The following is a 19,270-nucleotide window of genomic DNA, read 5'->3' on the forward strand; positions in this document are numbered from 1 at the left end:
CATCCTGACACTGGTTAATGGGTTCAGAAGTCATTCACGTCTGGCTTTTTTTTTGGTTCGGTTAGTGAGGTCAACACACACACACACACACACACACACACGCAGTACTTTTCGAAATAAACCTACGTTTCTATGAAAATGTAAGTTTTTTTTTTTTGCGGCCCACCTAGACTTAAACCTTGTTTATGTGGCCCTTGTTAGCATTTGAGTTTGACATGCTTGTACTACACGAACCCGGAATTGGCAGATCAATGCTGAGACACCAACTGATCCCAGTGCGCGGGATCAAACGCCTCGAGCACCGCGCTGTCTCCTTACCTAACAATTACTAGCGGGGCAGCACGGACACAAACTTTTAAAGAACTCACTGGACTACGGACAATTTATATGAAAGTTCCTACTGGTCTATATTTTGTACTGTATATTACATATTTCTTCAACCTTGGTGCGATCTGGGCCTATTTCTTCTATGGTCGCTCCACTTTTGGAGTATATCTTCGGTGGACTTTTGTGGAGGCGGGGAGTACCTCCACGCACAGGAGCTGCAAAAGAGGGGAACTGATCTACATCAAGATCTGTATGAAGCATGAGCGTGGATCAAAACCCTCCTTCTGAGATTATATATATATATATATATATATATATATATATATATATATATATATTTTACACACATATACACACACTATTTTGTTTCTTGCAAATATATTACAAAAAAGCCCATCTTGAAAAAAATATATATATATATATATATTGTATATAGAAGTGCAGTTTTACTTAAATAAAAGGTTCTTACATACATATGCACGGTTATACTGATATACAGTAGTGCGTAGAAAGAAGAATGTTACACACTGTCTACTATGGCGAGATCAAAAAGATCTACCGTATTTCTTTTTCTTGCAACTAGTTTTGCTTCTTTACTTCCACAAATGCCTTAAAATCTGAGCCTTCAAAACGTGGGGAGTGACAGGATGAGGCAGAACTGGCAGCTCCCATCCCCCAGCAGTGACACCGGGCTCAGCCCTAGGATAGGGAGCTCTCTGCATAGGAGGGGGAGCGGCTTCCACATGGAATTCTCTGCCTGCTCACAGTGACCCGCAGCAGACTAAGCATAGGCCCATCCCCAGCCGGTATGCCATGCAACCAGCACAGGCATCAGTGCCCCTGCACTTTGGGGGGAGGGAGCTCCAGCTCTGCAGGAGTGGAATCTTCGTTGCAAAGGACAAAAATAACACGCTCCTTACCTTCTTCCAGGTCTCTGCAGAGGGCAAGCAAAGAAAGGGACAGGGAGAAGCCGATCCTGGCAGCCTATGGTGGTTCTGCGAGTGGAGAAGGAGGAGGATCTGCTCTTGTTGCCGTGTGTCAGTGAGCCAGGCACAGAGGGGTGGAGAGCAGCAGAGGGAGGGACGAGGGAACTTGTCTTGTCAACCTTCCCAATCTCTCGCAGTCTCTCTGGAGCGCACAGTCCTCCCTACAATAACTGCATTCACACAGATTTAGATTAGGCACTGTCATAGTTCATTGTTTTTTAAATCCATGCACCAGTTGCTATTATGTTTTATGCAAGTGACATTTTTTTTAAAAATAGCTTTACTTTGCTTAAATACAGGAAGCAAAGCGTTTTTTAAGATGGGGAACAGGCTAAGATTTTTAGACACTGTATACTGCAGAGTTAATGAGTTTCAGTATTGGGTGATAGCTTTTTTATATGGATATATCAATTGTTAGTCCAAATAAAAAAAAACACCTAATACTGAAGTATTCATTTACTCTCCACTATCGCAATTAGACTAACACGGTTATTCATAGATACTGTTTACAAAGTACCAGATATATTTCAGGGTTAAGAACAGAAAGGAGAAGATTTAAACCATATCTCTTATTATTTTAAAATATATATAATGTATACAGGGTGTGTTTGTCAATGAACGATAAAAGTACAGTAAATGTAATCCCCGTCCATCACACTTTGTGTCACAGGAGATCGGGACTATAGTATACAGATATACATACACATAACTTAACACAACTGTATTATTGACAGGTAGGGGTAATGCAGGGCTTGACCTTTATTAAATGCAGTACTTTGAACTCGAGTTTTATAATGAAAATTATAAAAAGGATCTCCAGGACAGGGTGTACTAACAGTATTATATCTAAATGCTAAAATATATCAATGTATCAATTCATTAATGGGAAAAATAATCCATTAAAAAAGTGTACCGCTTGAACTTCACAGCTGGAGTAACCTGCTGACTTAATACTTTTGTGTGAGAAAGTCTTCTAGTCTTTGATGCCTTTTGGGGAAAATAAAAAGTATTGTGTACATGTTGTAGGTGAATTTGCTAACGTGATAAATGTGCCTGTTTCTGTGTGATTTTAATGTTGAACCAACACAAGGTTTTCTGTCTGTAAATAATTTTTAAAAAGCCAAAAAGAATAAAGGGATTTGTATATCAACTTGATAATATTTGCACATTGAAGGAATGCAAGAATTTTTTTAAAGGCAGTGTTTTTCAACAGGGGTTCCTAGGCTTGGGTTCCGCAGACATCCCTGCAATTTTCAGATCATTTGAAAATTGTACCAAATACAGTAGAATTTACAATGCATCTGATCTCAGATGCGCTATTAGAGAGGGTTGGGGCTCCTTACAATGTATCTGATGCATGTGTAAACCCCCCCCAAACCCCCCTCCCCGGCTTCTAGGTTGATGACAGAGGGTATTGTATGGCTACTCTGCATGGGTTACCTGGACTCAGGGCCTGGATTCAGGCAGCTGGGCAATGAGGTAGCAAGGTTGTAGACTAATGGGTGCCAGGAACTTTGGTAGTACAACTATCATTTATTTGTGTCGCCATGGACAGAGACCGCTCATACACATGTTAATAACATTGTACAGCGGGGCCCCAATTCTCGGCGCTCCGCTTTTCGGCGATCCGCCGATAAGAGGGCTGCCGTCGCCGCCATGTCCAGAATGAGCTGTCCATGGGTCGGGCATGCGCAGAACGGGCCGACCAGGGGTCGTGCATGCGCGGAATGGAGGGGTTTCCTTCTGTCGCACATGTGTAGAATGGCGCAATGCCAGTCTGCGCATGCATACCTACCGAAAATCGCCGGTTCCACTTTCCGGCGATTTTCGCTTTATGGCGGGTCCTCAGAATGGAACCCGCCGTATTAGGGGGGCCCTCCTGTACTGTTTTTTTTATAACAGACATACATGAATACAGTTCGTCCATCAATGCCTACTCTTAACACTTCAATTAGGTACTTTGACTGAGTTGCTCTGTGTAAATGTGGGACCTGCCCCCCCTGGTTACTTTGGAACCATCAATAGTATTGATCCTATTACTCAGGGCCTCTACGGGAATCCTTATGGGTCTTTCGTACTTGACCCGATACTTTTTGTTTGCTTGGAAAATGACACTTACACGCAGACAGATGAGGAATATTGGCGATCTGCGGTTAGAGCTGGTCTACCAGCACCTGGGAGCAATTTTTCCTGAGGCCCTCAAGGGAGTGCCATATTTCTTTTTATTACTTATTCTGGATTCAATTGCTACTTTCAGAGAGCCTAACTTAATGGGTACTGCCAACATAAAAACGGGGGCCTGTACTATGACTTTGGAAACATTACTGATCTACAGTACTCTTCTCGAGGCTCCTATCCTTATGTCCTCCGGGAACCTACTCTTCTAGAAATATCCCTTCCCTTTAAATTCCCCTGAGTGACATCTGGATCCTCATAGCAAACCAGAGTGGGGCCAAGCACACAACAGACAGGAGGGGGTTATACTCTCCCGTAACTAAACCCAATGTTTTCCCCAACATTGCATAGGTATATATTAACATTGTTAGAACACACATACATCATATACATTTATTTATATACATCCTGTAATAACATTTAGTAACCTCACACAAAAACATAGATATCCTTGAGCACTTAACCTTATCCAAGTAGTTACGCTACATACACATGGGGCGTATAGCAAGTGCTTACTTTTTGATATTACCACATCCAATATTCTAATGGATGTGTGATACATGTGACGGTAGGGGTTATCTGGCCTTCATTAATAAAAGTGAAGCCCGGCTGGCTACCCCTAAACCGTGTGTCAAGGGCAGAGAGTGTCAGCTCTTGAGCCTAGTAATGATCCCTGTTATGTTTCCCTATGCTTCTGTTCCCATTAAACTGTCCCCTGCAGGCTTGTATTCTAGGAACGTCATGTGTGGTGAGGATTCCCCCTAGGAAATAGCTGTGGGACTTTGCGAGCGGGAGGTTAAGGGTGGATATTAGGGGACATCTATGGTTAAAAACTTTATAGAGTGTTGCTGACCGGAATTGCCGGTAGTACATTTCATTTTACCCGCAAATCGCGTATAATTTTCGGATACCCATCTGTAGATGAAGACGGGGTGTAGTATGGAAGTCCCATGCAAAGTACAGGGAAAACCTGACCTGTGTCGGGTTTACCTGTTCCCCTTGCCCCAGACACATAAAACTTCAGGAATGTAAGTTTTATTTGGAATATTTGGGACGAAATGCATTTGTCTTGTTTGCAGGAGGGGGGACAAAGTTACCGGTAGTCCTGTAATTCTCTCTGATGTGCAGACATGATTTGCGGGTTCACAAGGTGAATTACACTGGGTCTACACAGTGTCCCCCAGAATCCTGATTTTCGAGCCCAAGTATCCCAGACCCATTTGCCTCACAGGTATAAGGTTCCCCAAATATATACTTTAATAAAACATGTTTTATAATGTTTTGTGCATAATGTATAAATGGCTATACAATCACCCCGGGTATCCACATAGGTGCTGGGATGTCTGCATAGACACCGGAGTTCAAAATCGTTTGGTAGGCAAGGAAGGGCAATTTGCCAGGTCCGTAGAACAAAGGGCAACCTGTGGGGACACCTTTTGAGTCTGCCAGACCTGGTGGAGCCTGCTCAATGGGTGGCAATGGGTTTGCTGGGGGAAGATGGCGCTTGTAGATGCGTCTCCCATTGGCTAATCCATATTTCCTGCCCACCCGACATTTTGAGCCGGCTTGGCACGCCTCCTCTGAAGTCAGCCAAGAGACGAGCCCCTGTTTCTATTGGCTAGTGGGAAGGAAATCCCATGCTCTGATTGGTCGCTCCTCCTACTTCCATGCTGAAGATAGAACAGCGGAGGGTATGTAAGGAGACGGCCGAGTCAGAGAACCAGAACATCTTGTGGCTTGAATCGGTGATGCACGGACAGGCTTTTCAAAGTTGCTCTGTTATGAATAGCAGAGCAGCCGGCTTCATTTCTGAAGCTAGGAAAGCCTGCCCTGCAGAGATTAAGTCAGACGCCAGGTCCAAGTTATCATTTTAGAACGTAGCGGTCGTGGCTAGGGTTTCTAGCTGAAAATAGGGCCAAGAAGCCGGGAGGGATTTCTCGGTCAGGGTAAGCCATTTGAGGCAGGCGCCCTGAACCTATTTGAGCCTAGTTTTCACCCCCAGGCCCCAAGTAAGAGTGTATTTTGTATTTCATTGTGTTTACACAGGTTTACCTGAATAAACCTCATTTTATTCCACTATCTTGTTTTGCCTATTGAATGATCCCGGTTAAAAGGTATTAAAAGTCCTTGTCTCCCGTGGTGGCAGCAGTGGGATCATTAGGCTTTGGGCTAGGATTTCCTGTGGGGAATCATAGCACCAAGATGAACTTGTAGATTGTGAGCTCACAAAACAAGTTAGTTTAGTGCCCAAAGGTGAAGATGTCTCTCCGTGCAGGACAATACAGGTCATGGGATCGCCCAAAATTCGTTGCCCGGTATGAAGGCTATGGACTGCTGACCACCGGGAGGGCTAAGGCGGATCTAGAGGAGGATCTCGATAAGTATGAGGAAGCTTTCCACCTTGCCCACGAGGGGTAGTGAAAAATATAAAGAATGTCTTTAACCAATGTAAAGATTCCTTAACTCAGCCACTTCAATCTGCATGGAATGAGATTGATTGCCTCTATGGATGACTTGCTAAAGCGCAAGAGGCCACGGCTGTACTACAAAAGTGTCTGTCCTCAGAAATTTCTAAGTGCGTACTCCAGGAGAAAGAAAAGGATCAGTTGTAGACTGCTCCTGGAGTTCCGGTGACAATTTCCAGCCCACCTGGCTTTTCAAGCCGGCTTGGCACACCTCATCCTCTGACGTCAGCCAAGAGATGAGCCCCTGTTTCTATTGGCTGGTGGGAAGGAATTCCCACACTCTGATTGGTCGCTCCTCCTACTTCCATGCTGAAGATAGAACAGCAGAGGGTATGTAAGGAGACGGCCGAATCAGAGAACCGGATCATCTTGTGGTTTGAGTTGGTGATGCCCAGGAGGGCTTTTCAAAGTTGCTCTGTTACGAATAGCAGAGCAGCCGGCTTCATTTCTGAAGTTAGGAAAGCCTGCCCTGCAGAGACTAACTCAGACTCCAGGTCCAAGTTCTCATTTTAGAACGTAGTAGTTGTGGTTAGGGTTTCTAGCCGAAAAGAGGACCAGGAAGCCGGGAGGGATTTCCCGGTCACGGCAAACATTCCGAAGCAGGCACCCTGCACCTATTTGAGACTAGTTTTCACCCCAAAGACCCCCAGTATGTGTGTGTGTTTCGTCTGCATTTTGTTTTTCATTGTGTGTACGCGGGCTTACCCGAATAAACCTAATTTTATTTGACTATCTTGTTTTGCCTATTGAATGATTCCGGTTAAAAGGTGTTAAAAGTCCTGGTCTCCTGTGACAATACATAGCAGTGGGAACAAAACACAATATATCTCTGATCCCAGAGAGGGGAATGTATTACATGGGAAACCATAGTGAGTTCAGTTATTACTGCAGTGACTTCTGACCCAGATGAGATCAGACACTTAGGCTGCGTCCCCCCTAGCGCTGAGCTCGCTGAGGAGACTTGCATATATATATGCAAGTCTCCGTTCACGCGATGCGCGCATATGCGCGGGTACACACGCTCACCGGCACTCGGCTCTTAGATAAACAAATTTTTTAAACTTTCTAGCGCGCTCAGCTTCCCCTGCAGCGTACGTCCAATCCCCCCCCGCCCCCCTCCCCCCGCCCCCCCGCGATCACTAAGCGCCAGTGGGGACAAAGCCTCACATAGTACATAGATGAGCAGTAATACAAAGGCTACCAATATTTAGCTGGATAGGGCTTTCTAACCATACCACCCTTTCCATCAGGTGAACCTGTTACATAGTGATCCTGTTTAGCCCTCTTTTCGTCTATTTATTCCACCCGGTCTTTATCAATGCTCCAATCAATGTGCCATATTCTCACTTTTTTATCTACTCTGCCCTGATTTTATGTAAGCAGAGTATGCCCACACTGAGAAATGTGAGCTTTCGCTTCGCATTGTAGCCAATGTTTCCTGAACATATCTACTATATCCATAGCATCCACAGGCACATATGGGTACTCATAACCCCAGGTCTCCTTGACCCCATCTCGGATCACACGATCAGCCATACTCAGCTGTGCTAGCTTACGGCCTATCGGAGCACCTGGTAGAACCCAGAGTAATGGCTTCTCTTTGAGAAGCTCAGCCATAACATGTACATGGTCACTAAAAAATAAACGATCATTTAGTTATTCAGACGTATATAGGCCTTGTTTTCCTCAGAGATCATAGGGCCTTCTGCCCACCATTGTTCCACCTTACTCAGACACCATTCGAGACATACCAACTTTGGGGCACCATCCTGCAGCAAAACCATGCTGCTATGGAGTTTTTTCTGCAGGGATTTTCCCAGACTCTGGAGTGGCAGGGTAAGTGGTGCAATCCGGCAACACAGCAGCTACCGGGCATTTCCCTATAGAGGGGAGAAAAGGCGCTCCATTGTTCCCTGAATCAATGGAGGCCACACAATCTCTGACAGCAATGGAGCAAACTGCATCAATCAGTTCCTGAGGCTCTGTCAACTGCAGAACCTGCGGCAGACCTGAAATCGTCTCCTAGATAGTTTTGCCCTAAAAGCGTCTAAAGGGTTTTTTGAGGCTTCGCAGTTACCATAGGGATAGGTACGGCATCGTTTCTCACTTCTAGGGTGGAACTCACTGGGTCAGAGTCACAGATTCCTTTCGTTTACCCAGGTTGACTAGTATAGGGAGGAGGCGCTCCGGGATCTGCAGGAATCTCTGGGATGAATTTGTCGGTTTCCCACATCATTGTGCCGAGTTGATCCATGACTCCATCATCCGATTGACATGTGGCCACATGTAAAATAATCTGCACTCTGCACACGTGACAGTACTAGACAAGGCTCCTACTGTCATTTAAAACAAGCAGCTTGTAGGAATTCTGTGTCTCCTATGGTAATTACAGAAATCTAGCCGGGGATGTCAAACTACATAAGCTGCGAAGTACTAGTAGCAGTCGCCATCTCACCAAAACCACAGTGAAATAGTCCAGTATACACAATCACAAAGTGAGGGATATATCACTTCCTGTTCCATGTGTTTCTGTCTTTTCTGTAACACTCAGTCCCTCCCCTAACTACCCGGCAGGATCAGGGCACGGCCCATAATGATAAGTATCCGCAGACTGTCTGAGACTCTGGAGGGAAAGGAGTGGTGGCACACTTTGCGCCACTAGGCGAGGGATTATGCACATTGTTTCCATCATGCATCTTGTTGGGAAATTCCGTCCCTCTTTAAGTCTTTAAGTGGTCAGGTAACGCTGTCCCTATTGATTTGGTGGGAAAGTCTGTCCCTTCTTGACTTGTGGGGAAACACTGTCTCTCTTGATTTGACAGGAAACTCTGTCCCTCTTGACTTGGCGGGAAACGCTGTCCCTCTTGACTTGGCGGGAAACGCCATCCCTCTTGACGTGCAACAAATGTTCAGGTTGTGAGGGATTGGGCTCACCACAATTTTGCGGTACTGAGGCTCTCCGCCCTAAGTGCACTTAGTTTTGATCACTTTTGTTCACTTATGTCCCATGTAGACTCACAATTTTCTCAAGGATGCCATTTTGGCTCTGTGGTAGGCTAGTACTGATGGGTGTGGACCGCTGCCATTCTGAATGTACCACTCCTCTATTCAAGTTAATACAATTGTATATGTTATATATCAGGATAACTTTGCAATACATAGTCCACATAAAACAAACTTTTCAGGAGGCAGATGTGCGGTGTGAATGGCTGCGGAGTGTGATCAAGTAGTAATTTGACGCCGCGTTGCCATAGAGACGAGTCCTGACGCTGGGACAGTCAAGGGAAGTTTATGTTGCAGAGGCCTCACGCGATCCCCCGGCATTTAATTTAATTGCCTTAGGCAAGAACGCAGGGCCACAGCAACCTCTGTGCCCCCCAGAAAAACCCTTGCGCCCCCGCTTTGCGCACCCCTGATATAGACAATAGATTCAGGAGGAACAATGTGAGGATAACAGGAATTAATTCCAGAGGGGGTATACAATCTGAAGGCATATCTGCACAGGCTGTTCCTCACCCTGATACACAAAACAGATCAGAAAATGTTCCACCTGGACAGAGCGCACAGGGCCCTGTGTCCAAGGGCAAGAGCAGGTACGAATCCAAGGTACGTGATTCTGAAATTTCCTTACTTTAAAGTAAAAGAGGACCTGCTGAGAGCTGTGAGACGGATCAACTCTCATGATTTTCAAAGATTTCTCACCAACAACACTGGCACGCAGGAGGGAGATGAAACTAATCACAGAGAAAAATATAAAATGCAAGTAGGTGTTTCCCTTCAGCCTGGTTGTACAGCTCCATGGACAGCAACACAAGGCCAGATCACCAGCAGAGGAAAAGAGACTCCTGGGGAAGATGGGCCTGCTGTTCTGCTCAGCAAGGGGATCTCCCCATAGAGAGCAACACACTCAAGCCCTACAGAGAACCTGGAACAAGGTGGTGAAAAATTGAAAAACAATACAGGTTATTCAGGTCTGAACAGGGGTGACAAAGATATCCCCCAAGCAAGAAACAGTTAGTTTAAAAATCTCACAAGAAGGGAGAGACTTGTTTCAGAACACCCTTAGCCATGCTACTAGAAAGAAGTAAACAACAAACTTGGACTATAAGACCTGGGAAGTCATTGGTAGAGAATCCCAAACAAAGGGTGTTACAACACAAGTTGGTGTTTAGATTACCGCAGGTTACAGGTTTTTCAGATTTGTAAAAAAAAATGTTTTAAAAAGTATGATTGGAGTTAAATGAAAAAGGTATAAGATGTTTAAGGTGAAAGGTGCAATTATATAGTTTAAATGCGTTATGCACTAAAAGATAATGGTTTAAAGAAAAAAAAAAAAAACAAGGTCGGCCAGATAGGCATCATTGACACCTTTGAGGGATCTGTTCCCAACAAAGAAAATACAATTGAGTATGTTTTAAAACTCAAGTGGGGGAAAAAAACTACCAAGAAAATATCATGCAAACAGTGTATAGGGAATGGTGCCTTAAGCTGATAAAACAGAAAGTTAAAGACATAAATTAGTCACATTTTCTACAGTGTAACAAACGAGTGGCGATGACCAGAATTATAAAATTCAAAAGTTCAAGGTCCCGGAGCAACGGGTGCCCACCAGCCAGTAGTCCGAGCATGTTTTTCTCCCCAGTGGGGCCATCAAAAGAGCCCAGGGCTCCACCATGTATGTTTTCCCACTTCCTACTGTATATCCCCCCTTTACCCAATTACCCCAACAGCACAGGTGGCCTTTAATGGTGAAACGGTACAGTATAGATATCACATCATGACCATATGGAAACAAGGACAGCACAAACGTGCATCAACTCGTTATTATAACAATATCACAACATACATAAACATAATCCCATCGCAAAGGTATGTCATGCAAAATTATTTCACACAATGTGAAGGGATTAAACAGTTCCAAAAAATGTAAATAGCGTTCATGGAGTACAAAAGGACAAATGTAAACATCCTCCTTTTGCAGGAGACTAATTTCAGCAGACACTCCATGCCCAACTTCGTCTTTAAAGGAGAAAAAGAGTGGTGCTGCGATACTCGTCAGTAGAAATGGCCCTTTAAGACTAGATAAAAAAAGCATATAAGGAGGGAAATACTTGATTATAGCGAGTAAAATACATAACAACGATATCACGATTGCAAACACTATACGGGCCAAACACCTACAGTAATATGTTCTTCAAAACATTTTTTAATGAGCTGGTGAAGGTCAGAAGAGGGAGAGTCCTGGTGTGAGGGGACTTAAACCTGGTTATGAACAAATACCTGGATAGAATTAGACACGGGATACAAGTTATAAAAAAACAATTAGACACGGGAGATATCAGGTTGTAATCAATATGGCAATACAGCACCCAAAACCTTCAATACTCTGCTACAGCATGTTTTGGTAGATGCTTTGAGAGCCCTGAATCCCAGTAAATTAAACTACCTGTTCTTTTTGAACCCCCCAAAAACTTATTCTAGAATATCTCACATATGGGTGGAGACGGGCACCATCCCACTAGTACAGAGCGCATAGATTCATCTGATCACATAGTCGGATCATGCAAAAATTGAAATAACCCTGAGGGGTTGTACTCCCATCCACAACCATTTTTGTGGAAACTGAATAATGCAATGCTCAAAATACCAGGATCTCAAATTGTATTTCTCCACAAACCAGACCCCCAGACATCTCACAGTACGCTATGGGTGGCCTGTAACGCAGTTATTAGAGGAGCCCCGATAAAAATGGCGTCTAGGAGAGAGGGAAAGAGAGAGACAGGCAAAAGTGATAGAACTTACAAATAAATGAAAGGACTTAGAAACAAGGAACAAGAGAAACCCTTCACTATCCCGACAGGTAACCATTAATAGTATGAGAAGGGAGTTAAATCTCTGTCTTACAGACCAGGTGGAAAAAGCCCTAAGATGGTCAGGACAGCGTTTTTATGTAAAGGGAAACAAACCTGATACATTACTAGCTAGAAAACTTAAGATCATACAAAGCTAAAATCACATGTGGGCGACCTGCACCTAGGAAAGTCTAGTTTTCAACCCCCAGACCCCAGTAAGGCCACGCGTATAGTGCCAGCGACGACGCGACGGATGACGTCACCCGTCGCCTTCACCACCCGCGAAAGTTTTGCAGCGACATTGCTAGCGACCTGGCCATTGATTGGTTCAGAGGCCGTCACATGTGGCGACAGCCTCTGAAAAAATCAAATTTGACCGTCTACCAAATTTTTGGTTGCAACGTCGCTCCCGTCGCTCTGTCGCGTTGCGCTTACTATAAGCGCTTGCGACGGCGACAATGCATTTGTTTTGGAGCAATGTCATGTCGCCGTCACCAGGCACTATAAGCGCAGCCTTAGAGTGCATATTCCGTCTGTATTTTGTATTTCATTGTGTGTACGCTGGTTTACCCGAATAAACCTCATTTTATTCCACCATCTTGTTTTGCCTAGTGTATGATCCCAAAAATCTAAATGTGTTAAAAGTCCTGGTCTCCCGTGACACTGGACAAAATTATTATACAGCTGACCAACAGCCTTCATAAGAAGTTCTGGGATGTGTTCGACCATGCTAGAGATTCAAAATGTACAAAGCAGATGTGCCCTCTCTCCCCACTGCTGTTTGCCCTCTCACTAGAACCTTTAACCTGCAGAATTCAGATGGACCCAAACATTTCGGGGATAAAGCTGGGTACCAATGAATAGAAAATCAGCATGTTTGCAGACGATGTGATAGCTACCGCAACCAAACCACTGAAACCACCCAATCTGTAAAATGCACACGATACATTCTAGACAGTCTCAGGCTTCAAATTTAATAGTAGCAAATCGCAAGCCCTAAACATCAATCTTCCCCCAGAAGTACTCAAACTCATGGACAACACCTTCAATTTCAAGTGGCAGAAAGAAACAATTAGTGGTAAAAATAACCCAAAACTACAATACACTATACCGGACTAACTATACAGACATAATGAAAAGACTGAAAAAGGATTTAGAAACCTGGTCAAAATACTCAATTTAAGGGATTAGGAAAAATGTACACGATTAAAACGACGCTTCTCCTAAAAATCCTCCACCTATTCATAGTCCTCCCAATTAAGGTTAATCTATCAAGATCTACAAAAACAAACCATGAAATTCACTTTGAGTAATCGCAAATCAAGAACTAGGAAAAGTGTTCTCATTCAAATGAAAGCCAGGGGGTGGGGGATATTGGCTGTACCCAGCTTTTGGGAATACTTTCGAGCAGCTCAAACTGCCCAGGTGGTTCTCTGGCGCATCCCACCCAATAAAGTTCACTGGGTGGATATCAAAAACCATTATACCCTCCCAACATCACTAGCAGATATCATGTGCATACCCAGGGAACAGAACCAAAGGAGGAGATATACTCCCCACCACACACCATTGCCTCAAAATATGGGATGCCACAGGGGTAAAGAATTGGTTACTACTACTCCTTTATTTGGTAACCCCATGTTTTTACCGGGCCAGGGGAGGGAGAGCTTTAGGTGGTGGATAGATAATAAAATCACCAGAATCAGAGACCTGATTCGGGAAGGAGCAGTTAAAACATTTGGCTATTTAATAGAGTCAGAAAATATACCGAATGCAGAACTTTTCCGATACATACAAATTTGACACTTCACTCAAAGCATACTCCAGAAAGGTCTTCAAGACACCAGCACCTACGGTATCTACAAATGGTAAGCACGTGCGATTCACAAACTAAGAGCCTGATATCCAGCTTCCAGATATATCAAGATCTGATCCCAGAAAGAAGGGGTGGAAGAATCACATATTAGGCAATTGGAAGCGAAGCTGGGGGAGCCTACAGACCCTGAGACATGGAATATATAGGAAGCTACAGCATCAGTTTCCATGAATACTGTAATTAAAGGAAACAGTTGCAAGCAACTGTGTTGTGGTATTTGACCTTGTCCAAACTAAACAAAATATATACACCGGTATCTCCCCTATGTTTCAGAGGGTGTGGTCAGGAAGGTACATTTTAATATATCTGGTGGTCCTGTACACAGGTAAAGAAACTATGGAGTAAATTGAATGAAGTGTACAGAGTACACAAAAGATCCCCATTAGTAGCGCACCGCAGACCTGAGTGGAATTAAATCATGGTCCTAATGTGCGTCAAGACAAACAGTTAAAATGATTTTATTACAAATAAATGGGTAAAAATGTGAATCCTCCTAATACTCTAAGTCAGAGAGATGCTATCTACTACCTGTGAAGTGTATGCAGGACCAGTGAGACCTAGATGGCAGAAATGTGTCTGCTATAGTTAAATAGTAGCAGAGTAGTTCCAGACCTTGGAGCAAACTCCTCTTGTGGTAATCGTGAGGGGAGGTATTAATATACCAATTTATTAGCCCAAAAAGAGTAAGAGGAGATGTTCAGTCGTAAAGGTCCTGTTTTTGTATCAGGTGCCTAGTGGCTAGCTGCTAATTGATGGCTGCTAGATCAATCCTCCTAAGAGGATACTAGGTATAGTTTATAGTGAGCTCCAAGGTCTGGACCTACTCTGCTACTATGCAACTATAGCAGACACATTTCTGCCATCTAGGTCTCACTGGTCCTGCATACACTTCACAGGTAGTAGATAGCATCTCTCTGACTTAGAGTACTGTATTAGGAGGATTCACGTTTTTACCCATTTATTTGTAATAAAATCATTTTAACTGTTTGTCTTGACGCACATTAGGACCATGATTTAATTCCACTCAGGTCTGCGGTGCGCTACTAATGGGGATCTTTTGTGTACTCTGTACACTTCATTCAATTTACTCTACCCACTCCCTTGCAGCACGCGACCTTACACAATTTTTTTTTGGGGGGGGGGGGGGGGGGGTTTGAGCGAGGTAACACACATCTCGCTGTAAAGAAACTATGGAGACAGAACTTTTGAACTACTAAACAAGGTGTTGGGAATTATAGCTATACCGGACTCACGAGTGGCTGTATGGGAAAGTATCACTATTTAGCTTAAGTATGTCATAACATGTGCTTTGGGTAAGCAGAGCTCTCTTGTCATATGTTTGCTACCATATATAGAATAGTTTACTACAAAGAAAGTGTAACTGTATGGGAAAATACCACTCATCAGCTTGTGTGCTAAGACATGTGCTTTGGGTGAGCAGAGCTCTCTCTCTTTCTGTCACATGTTTGCCATATATATATAGTTGGTTACTACATAGTTTTGTACCCTATAAATGTGAACAAAATAATAAAACAACTATTGATATAAAAAAAAACTCTTCACCCTAAAACTTCCAAAATGAGCAGAACACAAACATTGTTCCTATTTCTTTCTCTTGCTTGCCCAGCCCCACATTGGGTGCCAAATGTAGGCCTCCTTGCCCGGCTTCTAGGGAGACGACATCTTGGTGTATTGTATGGCTACTCCGCATGGGTTAGCTTGACTCAGGGGCTGGATTCAGGTGACTGTGCGATGAGGTAGCAAGGTTGTAAAATAATAGGTGACAGGAACGTTTGTAGTATAACAGTCATTTATTTGTGTCACCATGGACAGGGACCACTCATACACATATTAATAACATTGTACTGTATTTTAAAACAGACATACATGGATACAGTTCATCCATCAATGCCCAATCTTAATACTTCAATGAATGTACTTTGACTTAGCTGCTTTGTGTAAATGGGGGACCTGAACCCCCTGGTTGCTTCGGAACCATTAACGGTATTGATCCTATTGCCTGCTTGGGAACTGACACTTCTTCTCAGACGGATGAGGAATATTATTGCCGATCGCAATTAGAGCTGATCCGCCAACACCGGGAGCCATCTTTCCTGAGGCCCTCAATGGAAGGCAGAATTTTTTTTATTACTTATTCTGGATTTCATTCCTTCTTTCAGGGATCCCAACTTAACGGTATTGTCCCTATCTACAACATAATAAACAAGGGGTCCTGGTCTGTACTATTACTTTGGAAACGTTACTGATCTGTTCTCATGAGGCTCCTCATGTCCTCCTGGAAACTCCTCTTCTAGAAACAGCCCTCCTCCTTAAATATCGCTGAGTTATGTCTGGATCTCCATAGCCCAGGACACAACATCCACGTTAGTAACCCAGTATTTCAAAATATAATTATAGGGTTCCTTAACCCCAAACAAGGGTCAATTAAGTATACTCCAAAGCGAACGTTTCTGCCATATTCTGCCATATTCATACCCAGCCCGGCGCCTACTTCCGCGTGAAGGACCACGCCGAACTTCCGGTGCAGCTCTCTCCGGATGACGTATTTCTGGTGCGGGATGTGGACCTATACCGGGACTCCGCGACGTTTCCTGTTGATGACGTCCCTTTAGCGGCGACCGCCGGAGCGGACCGGGTCTATGCTGCGACTGCTCCAGTGAGTAGTGCCCTCTCCAGGCGAGAAATGGACCTCTACCTTTACAAGGTTGTGGACCGAGGGAAGCGCCGGGCTATCGAGGCTGTGCCCCAGAAACCAACATTCCCTTCAGAAGGCCGTGGGCTAACCAAAGTCAAGGACTTTGCCCAGACATTGTTGCTTCCCAGGCCACAGTCCCTAGTCACCTTGCCAATGCAATTGCCCCTGTCCATGTCCCATCTATTTTGGGTTCACGACATAGCCACCCTGGGTCACTGGGTAAATGGGAAGGCCCACAGCCACTTACTGATCATTGGAATTGGGTGGGTTTGGTTCAGAAATCTGGGGCTTTGGGTAATGTTGTTCATATTGTGCCTGTTGCCCGTGTAAAACCCTATGTGCCTCCAATGTCTGACAGAGTTGCCAGAAATCGCCAAAAGTCATTACTCTATTTTCACCACCCACTTGAGGGAGAAATTGAGTTTGAAATGGGTTCCACTGTTGAAGAGAGGGGATATAGTTCTGATGATGAGGAAAGATCAGACGAGGAAAATTGGGATACTGATAGCTCCCTAGAGGATTGGGATCCTGAAGTATTAGATGAGAAGTGGTATAAGCTAGAAAGGATAGCTTACATCTCCGGGAAATGTCTTAAGGAAGTGTATGGGCATGATCCTCTCAGACCATTAGCATCCATGCCGGAATTATGTGCTGACTGTGGGTGTCCAGTATGCAACCCAGAGTGTTATTGTACTTCTACTCTAAACCCAGTGTACGATGCTGTGCGCAGGCCACCCTAAGAGGGTATAGTTAGTACAAGTAAAATATATCCTGAGGGTAGGGTAGTAAAGAAACCTGATCTCAGGCATTATTATTAAAGGGATTCTTCATGTTGGGAGAAATCCCAGTTATAGTAGTTAACACCATCCTAGGTGAATGGGTGATAACCTGTAGACATCATGGCAATGATAATGTATAACCTATGTCATGTTTATGCATTTTTTACAGGTTGTTCTCCTGCAGGATGACCCAGAAAATTAGGTCCAAGTAGGGGCCATTGGATTCCACCAGAGGGAGAGTGTAGCCCCGATTTGTTTTGGGCTATAGGTCTGCCCTCCTCCTGGTAGTAATTCCTAGTAAGGGTAGGTCGCCAGGAGTAATCATGGGTTTTCCCCACACATTGCAGTGCATTGAGTCAGAGAAGGTAGTGTAATCAGGCCTTGTGTCCAATCAGAGGCACAGGGGTGGTTCCTACTCGATCTGTACTTAAGGCACTGTACTTCCTATATTTAGGCAGTCTCTACCTTGAAAGAGGCCAAGTCTACCTGTGACAAATGTGCAGGGCTCTGCATACTGTGTGCCCTCCCCTTGGGGAGCAGTGGGAGACTATTCCTCTTATCTCACCAGGGGATAAGGGAAGAGCTGGGACTGCTCTCAGTGCACGTAGGCTGGGAGTGAATGTCCAGTGACATCCTGAGGATGGAAACCCTGAAAGCTGTGATCAACTGTGGTGCTGAATACAGTGAGAATAAAGGATCTGTAATTTACTAAACCTCTTGCCTGAGACTGAAGTCTATTGGGAAGAGGATGAAGAGATTCTCCAGCAGAGACTTCTCCCCATACACCTGGGGGCTGCAAGAGATGGAGGCGCTGCATCTGTGAGTACAATTCGGGCAAGACCCTTATAACACCATGTGGGAGACCCACGGCCCCCTGTTACCAGCAGGTTTGCACCACACTCAACCATGTAATCAGAGCGAGTTTGCCCGAGATAGGCCAGAGATGAGACTGGGTGGGGGAAACAGGGTTACAAGTGTAATAAATTGTCCAAGCTATATTACAGTGGGAGAGTGCGCCTCTCATTTCCCTTCCTTTTTTCTCTTTTTCAAAGATATACATACATATATAGTGTGTACTTTTTACATTCACGCCTAAAATATTTCAGGTGTAAGCAGTCTTCCTAATGCAGTCTTCCTAATTTGGGTTTTCTATTTGCCACAAAAGTATGTAAAGCTATACATATATAGTATCAATATACTCAGGAGGCACGGCAAGTCTGTTAAGTATTAATTTTAATGAAATAACGTAAATTATTCAGTGTATCTGGCACAAGCCCAAGAAAATAAGTAATTTTTTATAGGCATATTTGTGACATAATATATTGGTCACGTAATATGCAAGCCACCTGAGAATACCAACCAACGGAAAGCTCAATTTCTGTTGAAAAATATGATATATAGTTTTTATCTGTATATACAGTAGAAGGTCTCTCACAGGAATCAAAAGTATAGCAAAATAAGCTTGCCCATGCAGATGGCAAGTACCCATGGCAGAGAAAAGGTTAACCATCTGTACAATCATAAGCAGCAAAACCTGCAATTTAAAAGACAATACCTTAGTGTGCACAAAAATACAATCTTTTTTTATATTCTTTAACAATATCACAGCACATTATAGCAACCCCTCCTTTCACAGTTGAATGGTATGTTCTTGTTTGCAATGTCTGGAGGGCAAAGGTCTGAGGCTGGTTGCCCAGGAAACTGTAATCCCTATCCCATCTGGTAAAAAGAGGCAGCTGCTGGGCTTTCAAAGCTCGCAGGCTGCAGCTGCATAAGCGTGCGCACACCTTAAAGCATGTCACTGCCCCACACTGCAGCTAGCATGTGTACACCCTTAAGCATATCATTGCGCCACACTGCAGCTGTGCAAACATGTATGTAACACACTATCCCCCCCTAAGGGAGATTTGCAGGTACAGGAGGGCCCCGGGCATGCAGCAGGTTCCGTTCTAAGGGCTCGCCGCAAAGTTAAAATCAGTGGAAAGTGGAACTGGCAATTTTCGGTATGTGCGCATGCGCAGGTCAGTAATGCGCCATTCTACGCATGTGCAACCTCGGTAAACCCGCCCATTCTGCGCATGCGTGACCCCGGCC

General features: G+C 44.2%; 1 protein-coding gene across 15 annotated transcripts in view; it reads right to left on the bottom strand.

The window, feature by feature from the left end:
• Positions 1-1,404, bottom strand: part of MBNL2 (muscleblind like splicing regulator 2) — a 188,050-nt gene extending 186,646 nt beyond the window's left edge. For 10 of the 15 annotated variants that reach the window (XR_012799907.1, XR_012799906.1, XM_075590830.1 and 7 more), the window contains exon 1: positions 1,248-1,404. The gene's annotated coding sequence lies outside the window, so the exon portion shown is untranslated. The remainder of the gene's footprint in view (positions 1-1,247) is intronic. The other 5 variants (XM_075590840.1, XM_075590841.1, XM_075590836.1 and 2 more) reach the window with 2 other exon arrangements.
• Between the last annotated feature and the right edge of the window lie 17,866 nt (positions 1,405-19,270).

The sequence above is a fragment of the Ascaphus truei genome, chromosome 3 (genome assembly GCF_040206685.1).
Source record: "Ascaphus truei isolate aAscTru1 chromosome 3, aAscTru1.hap1, whole genome shotgun sequence".
NCBI lineage: Eukaryota > Metazoa > Chordata > Amphibia > Anura > Ascaphidae > Ascaphus > Ascaphus truei.